The 22,010-nt window shown below is 41.7% G+C and overlaps 2 pseudogenes across 2 annotated transcripts in view; both read right to left on the minus strand.

Moving 5' to 3' along the window:
* LOC144321319 (immunoglobulin heavy variable 3-23 pseudogene) overlaps nt 1-8,568 on the minus strand; it is a 104,554-nt pseudogene extending 95,986 nt beyond the window's left edge. The window contains exon 1 of the transcript XR_013387023.1: nt 8,462-8,568. The product of XR_013387023.1 is annotated as an immunoglobulin heavy variable 3-23 pseudogene (transcript). The remainder of the gene's footprint in view (nt 1-8,461) is intronic.
* Nucleotides 1-22,010, minus strand: part of LOC144319977 (immunoglobulin heavy variable 3-74 pseudogene) — a 234,523-nt pseudogene that overhangs the window by 165,727 nt on the left and 46,786 nt on the right. The window lies entirely within an intron of this gene.

Genomic DNA, 22,010 nt, shown 5'->3' on the forward strand with positions numbered 1-22,010 from the left:
TTGTCTACTGAGAATGTAAATGTCTCTCTTTTGTCCTTCCACTTTGATACTTGTTTAGTGAAATTATTCCTCACACCATGTCCATTCTTTATTGCCTGCTAGCTCACTGACGTTCCTTCCTCATTATTCTCTTCCACAGATAGGATAAGAAATCAAACAATAACCCAGGAGTCCCCTCTTTTGATACAGTTGGGACACTGACTCAACACAAGCCCCTCCTGGAGCAGGACTCCATCCCCACCACTGACCCACAACACACACTCTGAGCCAGTGTCCTTCCCTGGCACCATCCAGGCATTTATAATGTAATGAGAGGCCTGCCTGGCTCCCAACGGACATGAAGCTGAGGGAGATAAAAATTTATACTCTCAAGAAAAAAAAAATTATACTCTCATGAGTGTTTGTGCGTGTGTGTGTGTGTGTGTGTGTGTGTGTGTGTGAGTGACCTTTGAGTCCACATCCTTACCATGTCATGCTGGGAATCTCTCACACTCTCAGGCTGTTATTACCATTTTTGTAGAATGTCTCTATTCTCTTGTGTTGATTGGAAATTCCTTTATACCGTGATGTTCAATACAGCATATTAACTTGGGGTCCTGTGATACACAGTGAGTGCCACTGGGTCTCATAAAGAAGTTCAGATAACATGAATGGAGGTATCTGTAATTGATTAATATTTCGTGTCAGGAAAAGTTAACTACAAGTAATTGCAGTGCTATACTTGAATTTCTAAGTCTCTTAAGAAAGAGACTGAATAGGTAAACACATAATCAAGTGTTCAGAGAGGCTCCCTAGGGAAACTGCTCACAGAAGAGGAAGCCCAGACCCTGACAGGAAAGCTGCCCAGAGCCTCCATCTGCACCTGCTCCTGGGCCTTCAAGACAGAAGTGGTGAGGAGTTTGCACCCCCTGGTGGCCCAATCCCCTTCTACAGGGAGGTTTGTGTCTGGGCTCACACTTAGGTCAACTCACTGTGTCTGCACAGTAATACAAGGCCGTGTCCTCGGCTCTCAGGCTGTTCATCTGCAGATAGAGCGTGTTCTTGGCATTGTCTCTGGAGATGGTGAATCGGCCCTTCACAGCATCTGTGTAGTATGTGCTACTTCCACTATTGCTAATTTTTGCGACCCACTGCAGCCCTTCCCAGGAGCCTGGCGGACACAGCTCATGCTGTAGCTACTGAAGTGAATCCAGAGGCCACACAGGACAGTCTCAGGGACCACCCAGGCTTCACCAGGTCTCCGCCAGACTCCACCAGCTGCACCTCACCCTGGACACCTGCAGACACAAGACATCCTGGTCAGGAAACTGTCCCACATCCCCTGTTTCTCTCACTCACCTCCACTTACAGACTTATGGTCTCTTGTTCCTCCTGAATTACCTTTTAAAATAGCTATAAGGAAAACCCAGCAGAGCACAGACTTCAGACTCCATGGTGGTTTGTCTTTATTGTGTCGTGAGCACTGAATGGGGTCCCCTGGGTATCCTGGGGCTGGGGTTCTCTCCCAGCTGCAGGGTCCGGGATGGGCTGGTTTAATCAGTGGAGTGAAGGCCCTATTTGTATGTGGTTAACTATATAATAAACTCCAGACTTAGATTCAATTCTTTACATGTTATATACAAGGATTACTTCACAACCGTAGATCACTTTCTATAGGGGGGACAGTGTATTTATGATGATCTAACCCATCAATGTCTTTATCTTTGCCTTTCTGTGCCTTTTTAAGTCTTTCATTAATATTGCTCATTTCTAAATGGGATTTTCTCTCCCTAATGAGGTATAATCATAAATATTTATTTTTGATAGCAGTGTAAAGGGAATTGTTTTGTAAATCTTATACAGAAAATTTGTTGTTAGTGTGTAGAAATTAGCTTTATTGTATAAATTGATTTTATGTCCTAAATTTTCCCTGAGCTCCTTAGTTATTTCTAAGTGTTTTTGTAAGGCTTGTTCTCATTCATTATTTATATAGCAATGTCATATAGAAGCAAATTATTTTTCTTTCGTTGACTGATATTAATATCTTTTATTTTATTATTGCCTAATTTCTATGGTAATCTCTGAGTAAGGGGCATAAACGTTTTCCTTTTCTGTCAGATTCTTTGTTCTAATATTTTGATGGATATACAGCAGTTCTAGGTGAGCAAATGAAATTTGTTTTGCATGTGGATGAGATCCCTAATATATGGTGTGATGTGGGATCTCAGGACAGGACAAGAAGTCTGTTCACAACAACTGCCCAATTCTGATTGGAGATTCTGGTGGCTGTTGAGTTTGATAAGCCTTTTGTATATTTTGGATTCCAGCTCTTAAATAGATAAGACATTTCCAAGTATCTTCTCCCATTCTGTAGGTTGACTTTTAGTTACTTTGAGTGATTCCTTTGCTGTGAAAATGCTCTTTCCTTGATGAAGTCACCATGGTTCATTTTCCTTTTCTTTCCCTTGCCTCTGCAGACAACAGCTGAGGTAGAAAAGGTTATGCCTGTGTTCTCCTGAGGAATCTGATGGTTTCCCAACTCACATTTAATTCTTTCATCAACTTTGAGTCCATTGTTGTGAATGATGTGAGAAAAGGGTCCCCTTTCATTCTTCTGCATGTGGGTCTCAAGTATTCCCAACGCTATTTGCTGAAGAGACTTTCTTTTTTCCATTGGATATTCTTTCCTGCCTTTTCAGGATTTTTTGACCACAGATTTCAGGGTCCATTTCTGGGTTCTCAAACTTTTTTATTTATCTATACATCTGTATTTGTGCCAGTGCCATAGTGTCCTGATGATCACAACGTTGTAATATACTTTGACAATCAGAATCAGGATGTCATAAGCTTTGCTTTTGCTTTACTTTTTCAAGATTGCTGTCGCTCCTTGAGGTCTTTGTGGTTCCCTAAATATTTTCTGATTATTCTAAATCTGTGAACAGTGCTGTTGATATTTTTTACAGATGTGCTTGTTGGCCAACTGTAGGTTTGTTCAGAGAAATTTCTGTTAATGTTTTCTCTCCATTTCTTGACTAGATTCCTTGTTTCTTGGGTGATGAGTTTTTTTTTAATTTTTATTTATTTATGATAGTCACACAGAGACAGAGAGAGAGAGAGGCAGAGACACAGGCAGAGGGAGAAACAGGCTCCATGCACCAGGAGCCCGACGTGGGATTCGATCCCAGGTCTCTAGGATCGCGCCCTGGGCCAAAGGCAGGCGCTAAACCGCTGTGCCACCCAGGGATCCCGGGTGATGAGTTTTAATAAATTCTTTATACATGTTGGATACAAGCCTTTTGTCTGATATGTCATTTGCTAATATCTTCTCCCTTCTGTAGCTAGTGGTTCAGTTTTGTTGACAGTTTCCTTTGTTCTTCAGAACATTTTTATCTTGATGGTGCTCCCAGAATTCATTTTTGCTTTTGTTTCCCTTGCCATATTGGGGAATATAATGTTGTGATTCTCCCACGGGGACTGGGACAGAGAAATTCATCCATGGGGTTCACATTACTTCTTTACCCCAAACACGTTGTCACATTTCAAAAAAGAAGGAGATATTCCAAGCTCAATGATGACACATCTACAGTCTAGACTCTGAAGCCAGACACCTCCCAAGTCTTCCCAGATGATGCCTCAAGGGACATCCTCTCCTTCTATCAATATGGAGATTGCAAATATCGCCACTACAGAAAGTAATACATTTTTTCTTCATTCAAAGTGTTTGACCTGTATCATCCCTTCAGTGTAGCTGTTGCTCCCAAACTTCCTAGAGAGAATGGCGTGCACACAAGAGCATTATCTTTGTCCCAAACGCCTGACTCATTGATGTGAGGAAGTCAGGAAAATCGTTGTCCCTGTCACCTCCTCAGCCCTCCCCCACAGCTCTCCTCTCACCAGGTTTTCTGACACTCCCAGAATGTGGGTTCTCACAATGTGTCCTACACAATAATACACTCCCTAATCCCCATTTGACAAGTCATCCATACCCCACTTACCACCCATGTGATAGCCATCAGCCTGTACTCTGTAATGAAGGGGCTATTACTTGGTCTAGGTATTGACTTTATTCCCCTTTGCTCATTTTTTCTTTGTTAAACTCAATATATGACTGAAATCATACAACGATTGTCTTACTTTGACTGACTCACTTCACTTAGCCTTATACTTGCTACCTCCATCCCCATATTTCCAAATGGATTAGATTTCATTCCATGTATGGATAGTTTTGATAATTTGGTTAATGTGCATAATGCTGCTGTAAAAATTCAGGTACATGTATCCCTTTGAATTTGTATTTTTGTATTATATTTTATTTTATTTTTAAAAGACTTTATTTATACCTGAGAAACACAGACATACACAGAGGCAGAGACATAGGCAGAGGGAGCAGCAGGGTCCATGCAGGGAGCCCAATGAGAGACTTGATCCCTGGACTCTGAGATTAAGCCATGAGCCAAAGGCAGATGCCCAACTACTGAGCCACCCAGGTGTCTCAGAGTTTTTTTCCTCTTAATGATTTTATGTATTTATTCATGGGAGACTGAATGAGGCAGTGACAAAGAGTGAGAAACAGGCTCCTCCCAGGCATCCAATATGAGACACAATCCTCAGATTGGGAACATGACTTGAGCTGAAGGGATGTGCTCAACTGCTGAGCCACCCAGGCATCTTAGTGCTTTTATATTCTTAGAGTAAATGACCAGTAGGGCAGTTGCTGGATCATAGGGTATGTCTACTATTACTTATTTGATGTCACACCATATGGTTTCCCAGAGCGGCTGCACCCTTGCCCACCCACATCTCCTAACCAGAGAATTCAGCAGGGCCTCACTTCTAGTGAAGGTGGCATCAGGACTCATTTAACAAGCAGAGCAGAGCTCACCCCATTAAAATTCACCACATCTTGGCCAGGGACCACACACTGCCCACCGCAGGCAAGGAGAGCCTGTGTAGACACCTGGCCTGAAGGAAATAGCAGCCAAAAGAAGAGAGCACAGTGCATGCAGCACACACCACAGACACTCTCTGAACACAGACCCAGCACCCTATGTGACCTCTTTATCATAAAGCTGTTATTCTGGAACAAGATATAGAACTGGCTTTTGTACATACAGAGGAATATAGAGACTTAGGGAAAATACCAAGGTTATGGAATTCAATTCCAGTTTCCTGCTCTGATCCACCTCAAATTTCAGGTTTTTCAAGTTAGCGCCTTTGACCCTGCCAAATGAGAGAGGACTTCTGTTCTGCCCCTAGTTCCCGCAGTTTCCATCCCTGAAAGGATCATGTGCATTTGAGAGACTGCCAGCTGCCCACACCATCTATAGAGTATCTACCGCAATAGAATGAAGACACAGAATTGTGATAATAATATCCCCGCAATTCTTGTCCTTGTGGAGGATGCCCGACCTCCTGCCCAAAGCCCGTGTCACATGTTGAGAGGTGCTTTCCTCTCTATGTCATTCATTAGGGACAATATGTGCATGGATCACTCGTGTCAACATTACTTACTGCAAAATAATATAATAATTGTACAACATACACTCAGGCAGCAACTTAATCCACAGGACTGAGATAGAGTTGGGAGGGAAATTAATTAAGATGATTTTAAAATAAAATTCCAGAATCCCCGTTTGATCTTCAGCATATAAACCAGAGGGAATTCCCCCCATGGTCATTGCTATAACAGCACTGGGAGGGAGGAGTTAAGATTCTGGATCAGGGTCCTTGGGATTGCCTCATAACTGGAACATGATAGGTAGTTATGCAATCATTCTGATTTCCAATGAAGTCACTCAGAGGTCTGGCAGAACAAAAACTGCAAGTCGACATGTAGAAAACTGACCACCTTTTGGACATAGGAGGTGTGGATTTTTTTTATGGGGCATATAGCTGTGGAGATGATGACAAGAGGGAGGCTGATCCAGAATATTCTGCATAGTAGTATGAGCAGCAGAGAGGAAAATCTGAACCTTTTGATGTCCACTTCCATGGGGATGTGCTGCCTTGAAGGTGCAAGGGGGGAAAGAGGGAGGAATCCCAGGATACTAATGGGTCTAACGAACCACAGGGTTGTAGGAAGAATATGTGGCAAAACGTGATGCACAGCAACTAAGGACAGGAGCATGGATGGTAGGTGAGGACAGTGAGTCCAGGTGTGGGGTTCCTGCTCTGTTTTGTCATAACCTGAGTGTTTTCCTGGGACCAGATTGTAAAGGACAAATAAGAGGTGACATCCTGTTTAAGTGTTTCTGGGTGATGTCACTGCATTCCCAGACTCTGTGGATTAAACAGCAGACACTCATTCTCACAGCTCTGGAGTATGGGATGTCTGAGGTCCAGGTGCAGGCAGATGTGGTATCTGGAGAGTGCCCACGTCCTCACCTGTCCTTTCCCTGTCATCTCATATGGGGCCCAGAGGCAGGGAGCTTTCCTAGTCCTGGTGTATAAAGTCCCTGATCCCATCATGAGGCTGCACCTCCTGACCTAAGTGCTCCCCTAAGGCCACACCTCATCCTCCATCACACGGATGTTAGGTTCCAAAACAGGGATGTAGAGGTCACACAGAGTGAGCTGATATCAGCACCTGAAGGATCCATGAGTTAATCCCTGCAGGTGGAAAGTCCTCCTCCACCTTTTTTTCTCTCAGTTCTCGTAATAGTTTAGTTTAATTTGTCATCACACCGTAATTTGAGTGTCACCTGCTATCACCTGTGATCACCAGTCCTCCCTCTTCTCCTCCTTCCCCACCCATGGGAAATCCATCAGGAACCACTGAATTCCCTCCTTTGATGCAGGTGGGACACTGACTCCACACAAGTCCCTCCTGTAGCAGGACCTTGTCCCTCCCACTGTCCTACAACACACACCATGAGCCAGTGTCCTTCCAAAATCCAAGCACTTATGATATGATGACAGGCCTGCCCTGCTCTCAACAGACACGATGATGAAGTTGATAAAGGTTTGTTCTCTCATGTCTGCGAGTGTTTGGGGGGCTCTTCAGACTACACATCCTCACAACGTACTTCTTGGGGTCCCTTGCTTTCTCAGATTCACACTGATATTGATTCTGTGAGAGTGGTTCAAGACTGAAGTCACACCTGTACTCCATCTTCTCTCCATTTGATTTTCGAGCCCTTTGTAGTGTCATGACCAGCATGAACTTTATGTTGTTTCTAAAATCCTTGCATATTAGAAACGAGGAATACCCACCCTTTGCAACAACGTGGATGGAACTGGAGGGTATTATGCTGAGTGAAGTAAGTCAGTGGGAAAATGACAAACATATGGTCGCATTTATTCAGTGAATGTAAAAAATTGAGAAAGGGAATAAAGGAAAAGGAAGGAAAATGAGGGGGAAATGTCAGGGAAGGAGACAGAACATGAGAGAATCCTTACTCTGGGAAATGAACAAGGGGTCGTGGAAGGGGAAGTCAGTGGAGGGTTGGGGTGACTGGGTGACAGGCAGTGAGGGGGGCACTTGGCCGGATAAGCACTGGGTGTTATGGTATATGTTGGCAAATTGAAATCCAATAAAAATATACAAAATAAAATAAAATCATTGCACAGTGAGCTGGGTGGTTGTTTCATGTTCCATGTATACAGCTGGGACTCTTATAAAGGAGAAGTTGTGGTAAATGGAGATATGGGTAATAAACTGTTTTTTATGGACAGTAGTAAGAAATTTTAAGCAGCTTTGTCCCTGAGCATATAAGAAGAGTTGTTGACTAAAACCAACCAACATTCCGAATCAGAAACTGAATAAGGAATAGGCAAAACAAGAGACACTGCCATTTTTGGACGTGGGAATATTTCTCTTTCTATGACAACAAAGTTTGTAAGTTAGAGACTGAATACGTAAGCACAGAATCCTGTACCCAGAGAGACTCCCTTGGGGAAACTGCTCCTTGGAGAGGAAGCCCAGACCCTGACAGGAAATCTGCTGATAATCTCAATCTGCACCTGCTCCTGGGCCTTCAAGACAGAAGTGTTGAGTAGTGTGCACCCCCTGGTGGTCCTGATCCCCTTCTACAGGGAGGTTTGTGTCTGGGCTCACACTGAGGTCACCTCACTGTGTCCTTTGCACAGTAATACATAGCCGTGTCCTCGGCTCTCAGGCTGTTCATCTGCAGATACAGCGTGTTCTTGGCATTGTCTCTGGAGATGGTGAATCGGCCCTTCACAGCGTCTGCGTAGTATGTGCTACTTCCATCACTGCTAATCCATGCGACCCACTGAAGCCCCTTCCCTGGAGCCTGGCGGACCCAGTACATGTAGTAGCTACTGAAGGTGAATCCAGAGGCCACACAGGACAGTCTCAGGGACCCCCCAGGCTTCACCAGGTCTCCCCCAGACTCCACCAGCTGCACCTCACCCTGGACACCTGTAGACACAAGACATCCTGGTCAGGAAACTCCCACATCCTGTTTCTCTCACTCACATCCACTCACAGACTCAAGGTCTCTTGTTCTCCATGAATTACCTTTTAAAATAGCGACAAGGAAAACCCAGCAGAACACAGACTCCATGGTGGTGTCTCTGTTGTGTCCTGAGCACCGAATCGGGTCACCTGGGGATCCTGGGGCTGGAGCTCCTCTCCCAGCTGCAGGGTCGGGGCTGGGCATGTTTAATCAGTGCAGGAAGGGCCTTATTTGCATGTCCCTGACTATATAGTCACCTACCAACTTAGATTCAATTCTTAATAAGTTATATACAAAGATTGCTTCACAAGCCCAGATCAGTTTCTTTCGGTTTCACAGTAGATTTATGATATTCTAATCCATCAATGTATTAATCTTTGCATTTCTGTTCCTTTTTAAAGGTATATCTTTAGTACAGGTCATTTTTAAGCAGTATTTTCTCGGCTTAATGAAGTTTAATCATAAATATTTTTTTTTTGGTACCAGTATAAAGGTGATTGTTTTGTAAATTTGATACGGAAAATGTGTTGTTAGTGTGTAAGATTTAACTTTATTGTCTATGTTGATTTTATTTCCTGAATTTTGTTTGAGCTCACTAGTTACTTGTAATTGTTTTTAGAAATAATTATCCTCATTGACTATGTATATGCAAACAAATTATTTAACTTCCTGTTGACTGATTTTAATATCTTTTATTTTATTATTGCCTAATTTCAACGGTAATCTTAGATTTAGGTGCATCAATATTTTCCATGTTATTTGTCAGATTCTTTAATATTTTTTCTGATATATAGCAGAACTAGGAGAGAAAATGAATTTCTTTTTGCATGTGGATCAGCTCCCTAATATATGGTGTGGTGCGGGACCTCATGAAGGACATGAAGTCTGTTCACAACTTATGCCCAATTCTTATTGGAGATATATATCTCTGGTGTGTGTTGAGATTAAGTTCATTTTATTTTATTTTTTTTGAGATAAGTTCATTTTAGATTAGAATTTGAGCCTTTAATCTGATAAGACATTTACAAATGTCTTCTCGGATTATCTAGGTGGCCTTTTAGTTACTTTGGGTGATTCCTTTCCTGTGGAAATGCTCTTTCCTTGATGAAGTCTCCATAGTTCATTTTCCTTTGTTTTCCCTTGCCTCTGGAGACACGTCTAGAAGTGGTTGCAGCTGAGAAAAGGTAGAAAAGGTGCTGCCTGTGTTCTCCTGAGGATTCTCATGGTTTCCTGACTCACATTTAGGTCTTTCATCAACTTTGAGTTCATTTTTGTGAATGATGTAAAACAAGTGTCCACTTTCTTTCTTCTGCATGTGGCTCTCCAATATTGCCAACGGCATTTATTGAAGATATTTTCTTTTTATCCATTGGATATTCTTTCCTGCTTTGTCAAGATTTTTTGACCATACTATTCTGGGTCCATTTCTGGGTTCTTAAAGTTTTCTATTTGTCTATAAGTCTGTATTTTTTCCAGCGCCATACTGTTCTGGTGATCACAATGTCATAATTTACCTTGCAACCAGAATCAGGATGTCTCCAGCTTTGCTTTACTTTTTCAGGATTGCTTTGGTTAGTGGAGGTCTTTGTGGTTCCCTAAAGGTTTTTAGAACATTTGCTCAAGCTCTGCAACAAATGCTGGTGATATTTTATAAACCTGGCTTTGAAAGGATAACTTGCTCTTGGTAGCATAGTTATTTTTTCAATATTTATTTTTATAATCTATGAGAATAAATATTTTCTAACAACTTGTGTCTTCCATTCTGTCTTTCATAAGTGTTCTGGAATGTTTAGACTATACATCCATCCCTCTTTGGTTAGGATTTTCCCTCATTATCTGATGATTTCTGGTGCAATTATAAATTGCATCCAGTCCTTGTTTTTCTTTTTTCTATTTCATTTGCACTATATAGAAAAGCCATTGACTTCCTCGTATTCATTTAACATGCTCCAATCTTGCTGAAATCCGGTGTAGGTTCTAGAAGTTTTTTCAAAGGAATCTTTGGGATTTGAGCTTAAAATAACTTGCCTGTGAAGAGTGAAAGTTTGATTTTTTCTTTGCTGAGTTGGAGGAAATTTCCTTCTGTTTGCTGTCTGATTGACAAGACATTGCCTTCTACCACAATGGTGAAAAATAGGGGTGACGGAGGGTATCTCTGTCCTGTTCCTGATCTTAGGGGAAAAGCTCTCATATTTTCCCTGTTGAGGAAGACATTCTCCATGTGTCTTCTGTAGATGGCTTCTTTGTTGAATATGTTCCCCTATGCTACACAGCAAGAAATGTTTTACATGAATATATAATCGTTCTTGCCAAAAGCTTTTTGGGCATGAGTTGAGATTATAAAATGGTCCTTATCCTTTGTTTTATTAATGATCCAAATCCCATTGTTGGATTTGCACATGCTGATCCACACTTACAGACCAGAAATTAGGCCCATTTTGTCATGATGAATTATCCTATTAACGTACTGGTGGATCCCGTTGGTTAGGATCTTGGCAACATTTTGCATCCATATCCATCAAGGATATTAGTCTGTAATTCTCCTTTTAGGTTGGATCTTTGTCTGCTTTTGAGATCAAGGCAATGCTACCCTCTGAAAATGAGCTTGGAAGTTTCCTTTAATTTCTATTTTTTGGAAAATTTTCAGGATAGGTATTAATTCCATTTCAATACTTCTTGCATTCCCAGGGGTAGCCATCTGTCCCAGGACTTTTGATTGTCAGAAGACTTTTAAATATGTTTGATTTTTCATTCCTTGGTTTGGATTCTTTACAGATTTTCTATTCATTCCTGTTTCCGACTGGGTTGTTTCTACATTTACTTGAAGGCATCCATTTTTTCTCTGATTGTTGAATTTGTTGGCATGTTATTGCTCATAATGTTCTCTCTAATAGTTTGTTTTTCATGTATTTTTTCAATATTTATTTAAGCTCAATTTCCCAACATAGAGTAACACCAAGTGCTCATCTCATCATGTGCCCTCCTTAGTGGTACCCGTCACCCAGGTACCAAGTCCCACCACCCACCTCTCTTCCCCAGCCCTTTGTCTGACTCCCAGGGATAGGAGTCTCTCATGTTTGGTCTTCCTCTCTGATTTATCCCCTCTCATTTTACCTCCTTCCCTTATGATCCCTTTTGTTGTATGAGAGAAAGTATGATAATTCTCCTTCTGGGACTGACTTATTTCATTGACGTAATACTGTGTAGTTCCAAACACGTTGATACAAATGGTAGCTATTGATCCTTTCTAATGACTTAGAAATATCCCTTTGTATATATAAACCATATCATGTTTATCAATTTGTCTCTCAAAGGACATCATGGCTTCTCCTAGAATTTGGCTATTGTGCACACTGCTGCTATAAACATCGGGGTGCAGGTATCCTGCCGTTTCACTGCATCAGTATCTTTGGGGTAAATCCCCAGCAGTGCAATTGCTGGGTAGTAGGGAAATTCTATTTTTAACCCTTTAGGAACCTCCACACTGTTTTCCAGAGTAGCTGTACCAGTTCATATTCCCACCAAAGGTGGAAGAGGGTTTCCCTTCCTCTACATCCTCTCGAACATTTGTTGTTTTATTTCTTATTAATTTTCACCATTCTCTTTTGTATAAAGTAGCAGCTGATTGTGTTTGGATGTGCTTTTCTCTGATATAAAGTGATGTGGAGAATTTTTTCATGGACTTGTTGGCCATATGTAGGTCTTATTTGGAGAAATACCAGTTCATGATTTCTCCCCATTTCTTAACAGGATTCCTGGTTGGATAAGTTATTTACGCATGTTGGATACAAGGCCTTTGCCTTATATGTTACTTGATAATATCATCTTCCCTTCTGTTGACTGTTTCTTTTGCTGTGTAGAAGTTATTTATCTTGAAGAAGTTCCAATAATTCATTTTTGCTTTTGTTTCCCTTGCCCTCATGGATGTATTTTGCAAGAAGTTGCTGTGGCCAAGTTCAAAAAGGGTATTTCATGTGATCTCCTCTACGATTTTGATGGAATCTTGTCTCACATTTTGATTTTATCTTTGTGTATGGTGTAAGAGAATGGTCTAGTTTCATTCTTCTGCACGTGGCTGTCCAATTTTCCCAGCACCATTTATTGAAGACACTGTCCTTTTTCCACTGGAGAGTCTTACCTGCTTTGTCAGATAAGAGTTGACCATGGAGTTGAAGGCCCATTTCTGGGTCTTCTATTCTGTTCCATTGATCTATGTGTCTGTTTTTGTGCCAGTAACGCAGTGTCTTCATGATCACAGATTTGTAGTGCCACGTGAAATCCGACATTGTGATGCCCTGGCTCTGGTTTTCTTTTTCAGTATTCCCAAGGTTTTTTGGAGTCCTTTCTGATTCCACACAAATCTTAAGATGATTTGTTCCACCTGTCTGAAAAAGGTGCATGGTATTTGATAGGGATTGCATTGACTGTGTAAATTTCCCTGGGTAACATTGACATTTTCACCATACTAAATCTTCTAATCCATGAGCGTGGAATATTTTTCCATCTCTTTGTGTCTTTCTCCCTGGTGCACAGGGAGTGCTGCTGTGATTCAGGAAAATGTTCAGTTGATGAGTATGGAGGTATTTGTAATTGATTTATAGTCCAGGTCAGGGAAATTTAAGTTCAAGAAGTGAAAGTAGTAGTGTTGTTTACAAAAGTATGCAGATGCTAGAGTTGATTTCCCAAGTTTTTAAGACAGAGAATGAAAAGCTTAACACAAAATCCTATGTCCAGAGAGACTCCGTGGTGGAAAACTACTCCTTGGAGAGGAAGCCCAGACCCTGACAGGAAATCTGCTATTAACCTCAATCTGCACCCGCTCCTGGGCCTTCAAGACAGAAGTGTTGAGTAATGTGCACCCCCTGGTGGTCCCAATCCCCTTTTACAGGGAGGTTTGTGTCTGGGCTCACACTGCGGTCCTGTCACTGTGTCCATTGCACAGGGATATAGGGCCGTGTCCTTGGCTCTCAGGCTGTTCATCTGCAGATACAGAATGTTCTTGGAATTGTCTTTGGAGATGGTGTATCGGTCCTTCACAGCATCAGTGTATATGTGCTACTTCCATCACTCCTAATTCATGTGACCCACAGCAGCCATTTCCCTGGAGCCTGGCGGACCCAGTACATGTAGTAGCTACTGAAGGTGAATCCAGAGGCCACACAGGAGAGTCTCAGGGACCCCCCAGGCTTCACCAGCTCTCCCCCAGACTCCACCAGCTGCACTTCACCCTGGACACCTGTAGACACAAGGCATCCCGGTCAGAAAATTATCCCACATCTTCTGTTTCTCTCATTCACCTGCATTCACATATTAAAGGTCTCTTATATGTCATGAATTATCTTTTAAAATAGTGATGAGGAAAACCCAGGCGAGCACGGACACCATGGTGAGATGTCTGTGTTCCATCCTGATCACTGAATATGGTCACCTGAGGATACTGGGGCTTGGGCTACTCTCCCAGCTCAAGGTTGGGGCTGGGGTGCTTTAATTAGTGGAGGGAGGGCCATATTTGCATGTCCTCTGATTATATCTTCAGCTCTTGACTACAATTCAATTCTAACGAGTTTATAGCAAGGATTGCATTACCTTTGCAGATCACTTTGTGATGATGTCACTCAGGAAATATCAAGTTCTCATCTGTGAGTGGTGTAATCTTTTCATTTCTGTTTGCTTTCCAAAAAGTCTTTCATCAAAATAGGCCATTTTTAGTATGGTATTTTAGCTTTTATTCAAATTTATTTCTAAATAAAATTTAGAGATTATTTCCACATAATTTATTTATTTTATTTCTAAATTTTTATTTTTGATGCAAGTTAAAGTGATATTTTTGTTAATTTTATATAGGTAGTTTTTGTTAGTGTGTGGAATCATAGCTATATTTATTTTATATCCTGAATTTTCCCTGAAATCCTTAACTGATTCTTAGAATTTGTAGAGTTTGTAGGCATTGCCCCTGTAGTAGATCATGTCATATGGAAATGAATAATATTTCTTCCTCTCTACTGATTAATTTTTTATTGCCTACTTTCCCTGGATAGATCTTCACCTTGTTGGAGCAGTAAAATTGCTCTGCTTTTCTTCTTATTTCATTGCCTTATCTAATAGCTCAGTAGACATAAGACAACTAAGGGGAGATGCATTTCATTTTCCACGTGCATGAGCTATGTAAATTACGACACCCAGACAATGACTACAGTAGGCAGCACTTCTGTCCTTAGACAATATGGTGTTGCGTTTGTAGATATTTAAGGCCAGGATTTGGGTTTGGGTCAGTGAATGAGTAAGCAGATGACAAAGGTTGTTTGCAGAGCCTTCTGAGCCCTGTTACCATGATTTGGAGGCAGGTTTTCCTCTCTTGAAATGGAGAAAGTGTGAATCCCACCAAATATTTATTTAACTGGCTGAGGGAACCTAAACAGTTCTTTACACAACATGCAGTCTGAAAATGCCAGAGTATCAGCGTTGGATTCATGTGTCACTAGTATCTTTGCCTGTGACTACAAAAGTTAGTAATGTCTGTCTCAACTCTGTAAAGAAAGTCTATGATGTTTTGGTAAGGATTGCACTGACTGCATAGAATGTTCTGGGTAGCATATATTCTTAAAATATTCCTGTTTTTAAAATTATTTCATAACTTTCTTATTCATGAGAGACACCCAGAGTGATGCAGAGATATAGTCAGAGGGAGAAGTGGGATCCCTACAGGGAGCCCATTGTGGAATCCATCCAAGGAACTTGAGTTTGATGAGACCAAAAGCAGACACTCAATCACTGAGCAACCCAGGTGTCCCAACAATAGTTATTCTTCTAATACATAAACATTCAATGGTTTTCTATATCGTTGTGTCTTCCTCAGTTTACTTCTTGAAACCCTGTATAAGTAGAAAAATGTTGAAAAAATCGAAGTACCACAGGAGGGGGGCTCACAATGTTTGTGGTCAATCTGTATTACTGAGTTGTTTTTTTTTAATTTTTATTTATTTATGATAGTAACAGAGAGACAGAGAGAGAGAGAGAGAGGCAGAGACACAGGCAGAGGGAGAAGCAGGCTCCATGCACCGGGAGCCCGATGTGGGATTCCCGGGTCTCCAGGATCGCGCCCTGGGCCGAAGGCAGGCGCCAAACCGCTGCGCCACCCAGGGTTCCCTATTACTGAGTTGTCATCAAAACAACCTGGTACCTGCACAAAAAAACACATAGATGAATGGAACAGAGTAGAGAAGCCAGAAATGGGCAATCAACTCTATGATCAACTAATCCTCCAGAATCAAGAGTGAAGGTGTAATGGAAAACACACAGGCTCATCAATAATTAGTGTAGAACGCTCAGCAAAGTAACTGAAGAAGATACAAAAAAAGGGAAAATATTCCATGCCCATAAAATGGAAGAATAAGTATTTTTAAGATGCCTGTGCTACCCAGAGCAGTCTACAGATTCAATGCAATCCCAATCCATATACCATGTTCCCCCGTGTAGTTAACACGCCATGTGATATTGAGTGTACAATATAGTGATGACACTTCTATCCATCCCCCATGGCTCCTTAGGACCAGTGTTCTCCCTTATCCCGATCTGCTATGTCACTCGGGCCCTCCCATGCCCCCTTTACTAACCAACAGTATGTTTCCATATTGATGAAACTGGTTTGTCTCAATAAATTTTTCCTCATGGCTAATTTGTGTTTTTTAATTGAATTTTGCATAGGAGTGAGTCATATGGTATTTGTCTTGCTGTGACTTAATTAACATTACACACACTCATTCCATACTATTTGCTGCAAATTGCAAGGATTCATTCTTCTTTGTGTATATCCGCATCTCTGCATCCTTTCATCAGTAATGGACAGTTGGAATGCTTCCCTTATTTGCCTATAGCACAAAAAGCTCCTATAAATATAGGGATGCAAACTTCTCTTTGAATTAATGTTTTATTTTGGGGGGATAAATACACTGTACCACAACTATTTGATCATACAGCAGTTCTATTTTTAACTGTAGTAGCAGTATCTATACTGTTTTCACAGTGTCTACACCAATGTCACTCCCACCAGCAGTGTAAGACGAACCTTATCACCTTTAGAATCTCTTCACGGTGTTTATGTCATGGAAGAAATTTTCAGAGCATGATGCTAAGACCCTAAGAGGAGATGACTGTTCAACTGACCTCCTTCCCTGGATTAAGAAATCCCTAGATCTTGTGTTCTCTGGTGAGTGTGAGTGTCCTCTGATGGTCCGAGTGCACCTGTTGGATCCCAGGATCCCAGCAGACATTCACGGACCTGTTTTCCTCCCTTCTCTTGTATCCACAATCAACATAGAGAACTTTGCAGCATGAGCACATGGAGCCACTGTTCAGAGAATGTCTCCCCTTACTTATTTCCCATCTTTGCCTCCTCACTCTGCTCCTGGCCTACAAATATCCAGCTACCCTTACTGTATTCAGAGGTGTCCAGGAATCTTGTATCAAGTATTCCTTAGCACATTTAAGAGACAGAAGCAGTTTTTCTTTCATAAAAGTGAGAAGAAAATGAAAGACGCTTTCTGGACTCACAAATTATACTGAAACAGGTAGATAAAGTGCTCTGCCTCAAACATGTACAAACTTCAAGGAAAAGGAAGGGTTGAACCAGATTTAAAAAAAAAAACAGCACAGTAGTGGGAGTCTGAGATTCAGAACATTCTCAAGCCTTGATCCTAATGGAATGTTACCCAAATGGATGTTCATTGCGTAGTGTTGGTGATGCCTTTTGAACTTATATTTTACCTCCTCTGGAACAAGAATGTCAGCACCTGTTTTTTTATGTTTGTGGGGAATTGTGTTCATAAGGAGTTGATCTGTGTTTTATTTTATTTTTTTAATTTATTTTTTGTTTGCTTTTGCATTTTGTTGGGTGTTTCCAGTTTTTTATAAGATTTTATTTATTTATTCATGATAGACACAGAGAATGAGAGACAGACAGAGACACAGGCAGAGGGAGAAGCAGGCTCCATTCACTCTGTGAATTGGGCAGGGAAAACCTCAAAACCAGGTGAAGCCACTTTCCTCTATAAACTCCAGGTCTCTTTCTGGTTCTGTGTGCCTAACTGAACTCAGATACGTGTACATGGATGGATGGAAAACTCCATGAGTCAGAGAGAGATTTTGCCATATAAACAAAAAAAGGTCCCTAAATTTGTCATTGCGCCTGAATCTGGTGTGCACCTGGTTCTCTGCAGGACTGATGGGATGATGCAGGACACTTGTCAGTGGAGAGGGGAGCCATCCATAAAAACATAGCTCTGGGATGTCTGCCAGAACCCATGACCATCCTCAGTGTGAATGTGATTAGACCCAGGTGCGTCCACAGGGTGTCTCTTACCAGCAATCATTAGGTCCCTGACTTTTTTGTGGAGCCATCAAGCCTCTGAGTCATTTCTCTCCAAGTGTTTCATTGCCATAGGTTCTATTGGATGGGAAATGTAGCCTCTCTCAGTAAGTTCAGGGGCCCTGCTTATCCTGGAAGGACTCATTCCTGGGATCTTGTCCTTGGTATAAACCTCTGATCTGTGTTCTGATAGTGTAAGTGAATGTCCTCTTCCCTTGAAGATAAAACCTGATATGGTTTCCACACTTGTTCCCAACATTCTCAGTTTGAATCAGTAATGAGATTGCCATTGGTCTGAAATTCTCCCTAGGAGCCAGTGCTGAGATGCATGGGTGGTGTCAGGGTGTGAAGACCAGGGTACACTCCTGGTAAACAGGCATCCCCAAGCTCAGTATTGTTTCCTACAGAGGAAAGGGAGGTGAATGGGAATGTCAGCTGACACTTGTCCGTGACTCCTGCAGATCCAGCAGCTGCCTGTGTGAACCAGTCTGGTCCAGGAGTTCAGTATGACCCCACGCAGGCAGGTTGTGGGAGACCATGCCTGGATCGGCTGCCCGTGAAGTGTGGGCACAGATGATCTAGGATGGGCAGCTTTGGATCGATGTCTAGCCCATGGGACACCACACTGATAGTCCCTATAGTTTAGCTAACCAATGTCCTTTATCTGTTATTAATAAAATTATAAAATACAAAAAGAGAGACTTATTTAATTAGATTCCTTTGGCTACGTCCTTTGAGGCAAAATTTCTCTTTATTCCTGAATTTTGAATGATCATAAAATTATTCTGAAACCTTAAAAAGACATTTATAAATATACAGTAGATTTTCTGTCAGTTAATCCGCTTCATATTTATTTTAGAAATAGTACACAGAGTGAATCTTAAAATTCTTGAGGTGTAAAGCACAGTACTGTTAGGCATATGCACTGGAAATTTTCACCCTGAAGCACCTACAGCAGAACCTCATTGATTCCACAACACCTGATATGTGGGTCAGCCCTTCCAGGCTCAGAGGCTCAGGGACCAACCAGAGTCCTACCGCTGGTCGCATATCATCTGGGCCTTTGCAAGAGCTCCCATGGTTATTGATATACTTGAGTTGAGTAGAGATATAGATAATATGTTAATGTTTACAAGGTATATCCTCTTCATCCCTCATGTAGGAAGCAAATAACATCAGGACAATTAGGCAGGAGTTAAAGCACAAGCATATTCCAAAGCAAAAATTTAAGAATAAGCCATCTACTCCCAGGTCATACAAGATTCTGAAGGGCAAGATGACAGAAGAGTAGGGTCTCTAAGTCACCTGTCCCCACCAAATTACCTAGATCACTTTCAAATAATCCTGAACACCTACAAATTTGGCCTGAGATTTAAAGAGAGAACAGCTGGAATTCTACAGTGAGAAGAGTTCACGCTTCTACCAAAGTCAGATGATGGAAAAAAATAAATAAAACAGCATCCAAAGGGGAGGGGCCCCAGCGAGGAGCCAGGCTAAAAGAAGCCCTAATAATCTACAGTTTTTAAAAAAGATTTTATTTATTTATTCATCACACACACACACACACACACACACACACACACACAGAGGCAGAGACATAGGCAGAGGGAGAAGCAGGCTCCATGCAGGGAACCTGAAGTGGGACTCGATCCCGGGTCTCCAGGATCGCGCCCTGAGCTGAAGGCGGTGCTAATCTGCTGAGCTACCCTGGCTGCACAATAATCGAATTTTATCCTACTTTTCACTACACCAATTGTTAGATTATAAAGTCCAGAATTTCCATTTTTTATAGATTATTAAATTTCATTTTCACATAAGTGGTAATTAGTGAATCCCTGAATACTATCACCTTTGTTTAATAGAAAAAACTGCCTGAATTATGCATGAAACATAGGACAATGAATAAAATTTCCAGTTGTAGTTCTTTTTTAAAATTTTTATTTTAATTGCAGTAGACACTCCTGTGTGTGTGCACGTGTGTGGTAATTAAGTATTATTCAACTATACACATGCGTATATTTGTGTAATCAGCACCACAACTAAGCCATAGAACTGTTCCATAGAAAGTATCCCTCATGCAATCCTTTTATAGTCAGTCACCACAATACCAGTCACTTCCTTAACTGTTGGAAACCACTAATCTTTATAACATTTTCATGTCAAAAATGTTATAAAATTGGAATCATACACAATGTACCTTTGGGATTGCTTGTTTTTCACTCAGCATAATTGCCTCTAGGTTCATCCAAGTTGTTGTATGTATCAATAATTTGTTTCTTTTCATAGCTGAGTTGTATCCCATGATGTAGATGCAAACTGTTGGTTTAACCCTTCATTGGCTGAAGGATACCTGGGCTGATTCTGAGTCTTAGCTGTTACAACTAAAGCTGCTACGAACATTCAAAACATTAATTGCAGTAGAGGTCACTTACAGTGTACCACCTGTTTCATGTATCCAACATGCTGATTGAACACTTCCATACATCACCCAGTGTTCATCAGGACAAGTGCACTCCCTAAGCCCCATCTGACAGGTCACCCATCCCCAACACTCCTCCCACCTGGTAACTATCAGTTTTATCTCTGTATTGAAGGGACTATTTCCTGATCTCTGCATCAATCTCTTTGCTCATTTGTTCTGTTTCTAAAATTCAAACTATGACTGGAAGTATACAGTATTTTCTTTTTCTCACTGGCATGGCAATTAGCATTATGCGTACTACCTCCATCCTCATACTTGTAAATTGTAAGATTTAATTCCACTGCATTGATTAGTAAAATCCCTATGTATCTAACTCTATCTATCTATCTCACATGTTCTTTATTCATTCATCAGTTGACAGATACTGGGATTGTTTCCATAGTTTGGCTAATGTAGATAATGCTGCTGTAAACATCGAGGTGAGTGTATCCCTTTGAATCAGCACTTTTGTAATCTTAGTGTAAATACCCAGTAGGGCAGTTGCTGGATCACAGGGGAAGTCTACATTTACCTATTTGAGGCACCACCATATGGTTTCTCTGAGCGGCTGCACCCCTGCCCACCCACATCTCCTGACCAGAGAATTCTGCAGGGCCCCAGTTCTAGTGGAGGTGGTTTCATGGCTCATTTAATGAGCTGAGCAGAGCACACCCAGTTAAAACTCATCACATTCTTCCCAAGGACCACACACTGCCCACTTCAGGCAGAGAGAGCGTGTGTAGATTCCAGACCTGAAGGAAAGAGGCACCAAAACAGTACAGGACAGTGCACACAGCACACACCACAGACACTCTCTGAAGACCCAGACCCAGGACCCACTGTGACCTCTTCTTCATAAAACTGTTATAGTTGTAGCGGGATCTATAACTGGCATTTGTACACACAGAGGAAGATAAAGACTTAGAGAAAATTCCAAGATTAAGGAATTCAATTCCAGTTTGCCGCCTGGAGCCAGCTCAATTTGGTTTTCTCATGTCAGTCCTTTGACCCTGCCAAATGAGACAAGACTTCTTTTCTGCCTCCAGATCCAGCAGTTTCCATCCTTGAATGGGTCGTTTGCATCACGGAGACTTCCAGCAACCCATCCCATCCAAAATGGAGTTACACAGACTGTAGGGAGAGTCATATAACTCATGACAATTATATTCCTGCATTTCTTGTCCTTGGGGAGGTTGCCTGAAGCCCATGTCACATGGTGATAAGTGCTTTCTCTCTTTGTCACATATCAGTGAGATGATTTTCATGGAACACAAAACTCAACCGTTACTACTGGAAAAATAATAACAATTGTATGACATACCCCCAGACAGATGGCCTCACATGGGGCCAAAGGGCAGGAGGCATTCCCAGTCCTGGTGTATAAGGGCCTTGATCCCATAATGAGGCTGCACCTCCTGACCTAAGTGGTCCCCTGAGGCCCCACCTCCTCCTCCCATCACATGGATGTTAGGTTCCAACATGTGGCTGTTAGAGGACTCACACAGTGAGCTGATATCAGCACCTGAAAGAACCATGAGTTATTCCCTGCAGGTGGAAGGTCCTCCTCCACTTTTGTTCTCTCAGTTTTCATAATTGTATAGTGGAATTTGTCATCACACCCTATTTTTTAGTATTACATGCTGTCTCCTTGATCTCCAATCCTCCCTGTTCTCCTCCTGCCCCACCCATGGGAAATCCAGCAAACGCCCTTGAGTTCTGTCCCCAGATACTGGTGGGAAACTGACTCCATATAATCCCCTCCTGGATCAGGACCTCATCATCACCA

Source organism: Canis aureus, chromosome 9 (genome assembly GCF_053574225.1).
Source record: "Canis aureus isolate CA01 chromosome 9, VMU_Caureus_v.1.0, whole genome shotgun sequence".
NCBI lineage: Eukaryota > Metazoa > Chordata > Mammalia > Carnivora > Canidae > Canis > Canis aureus.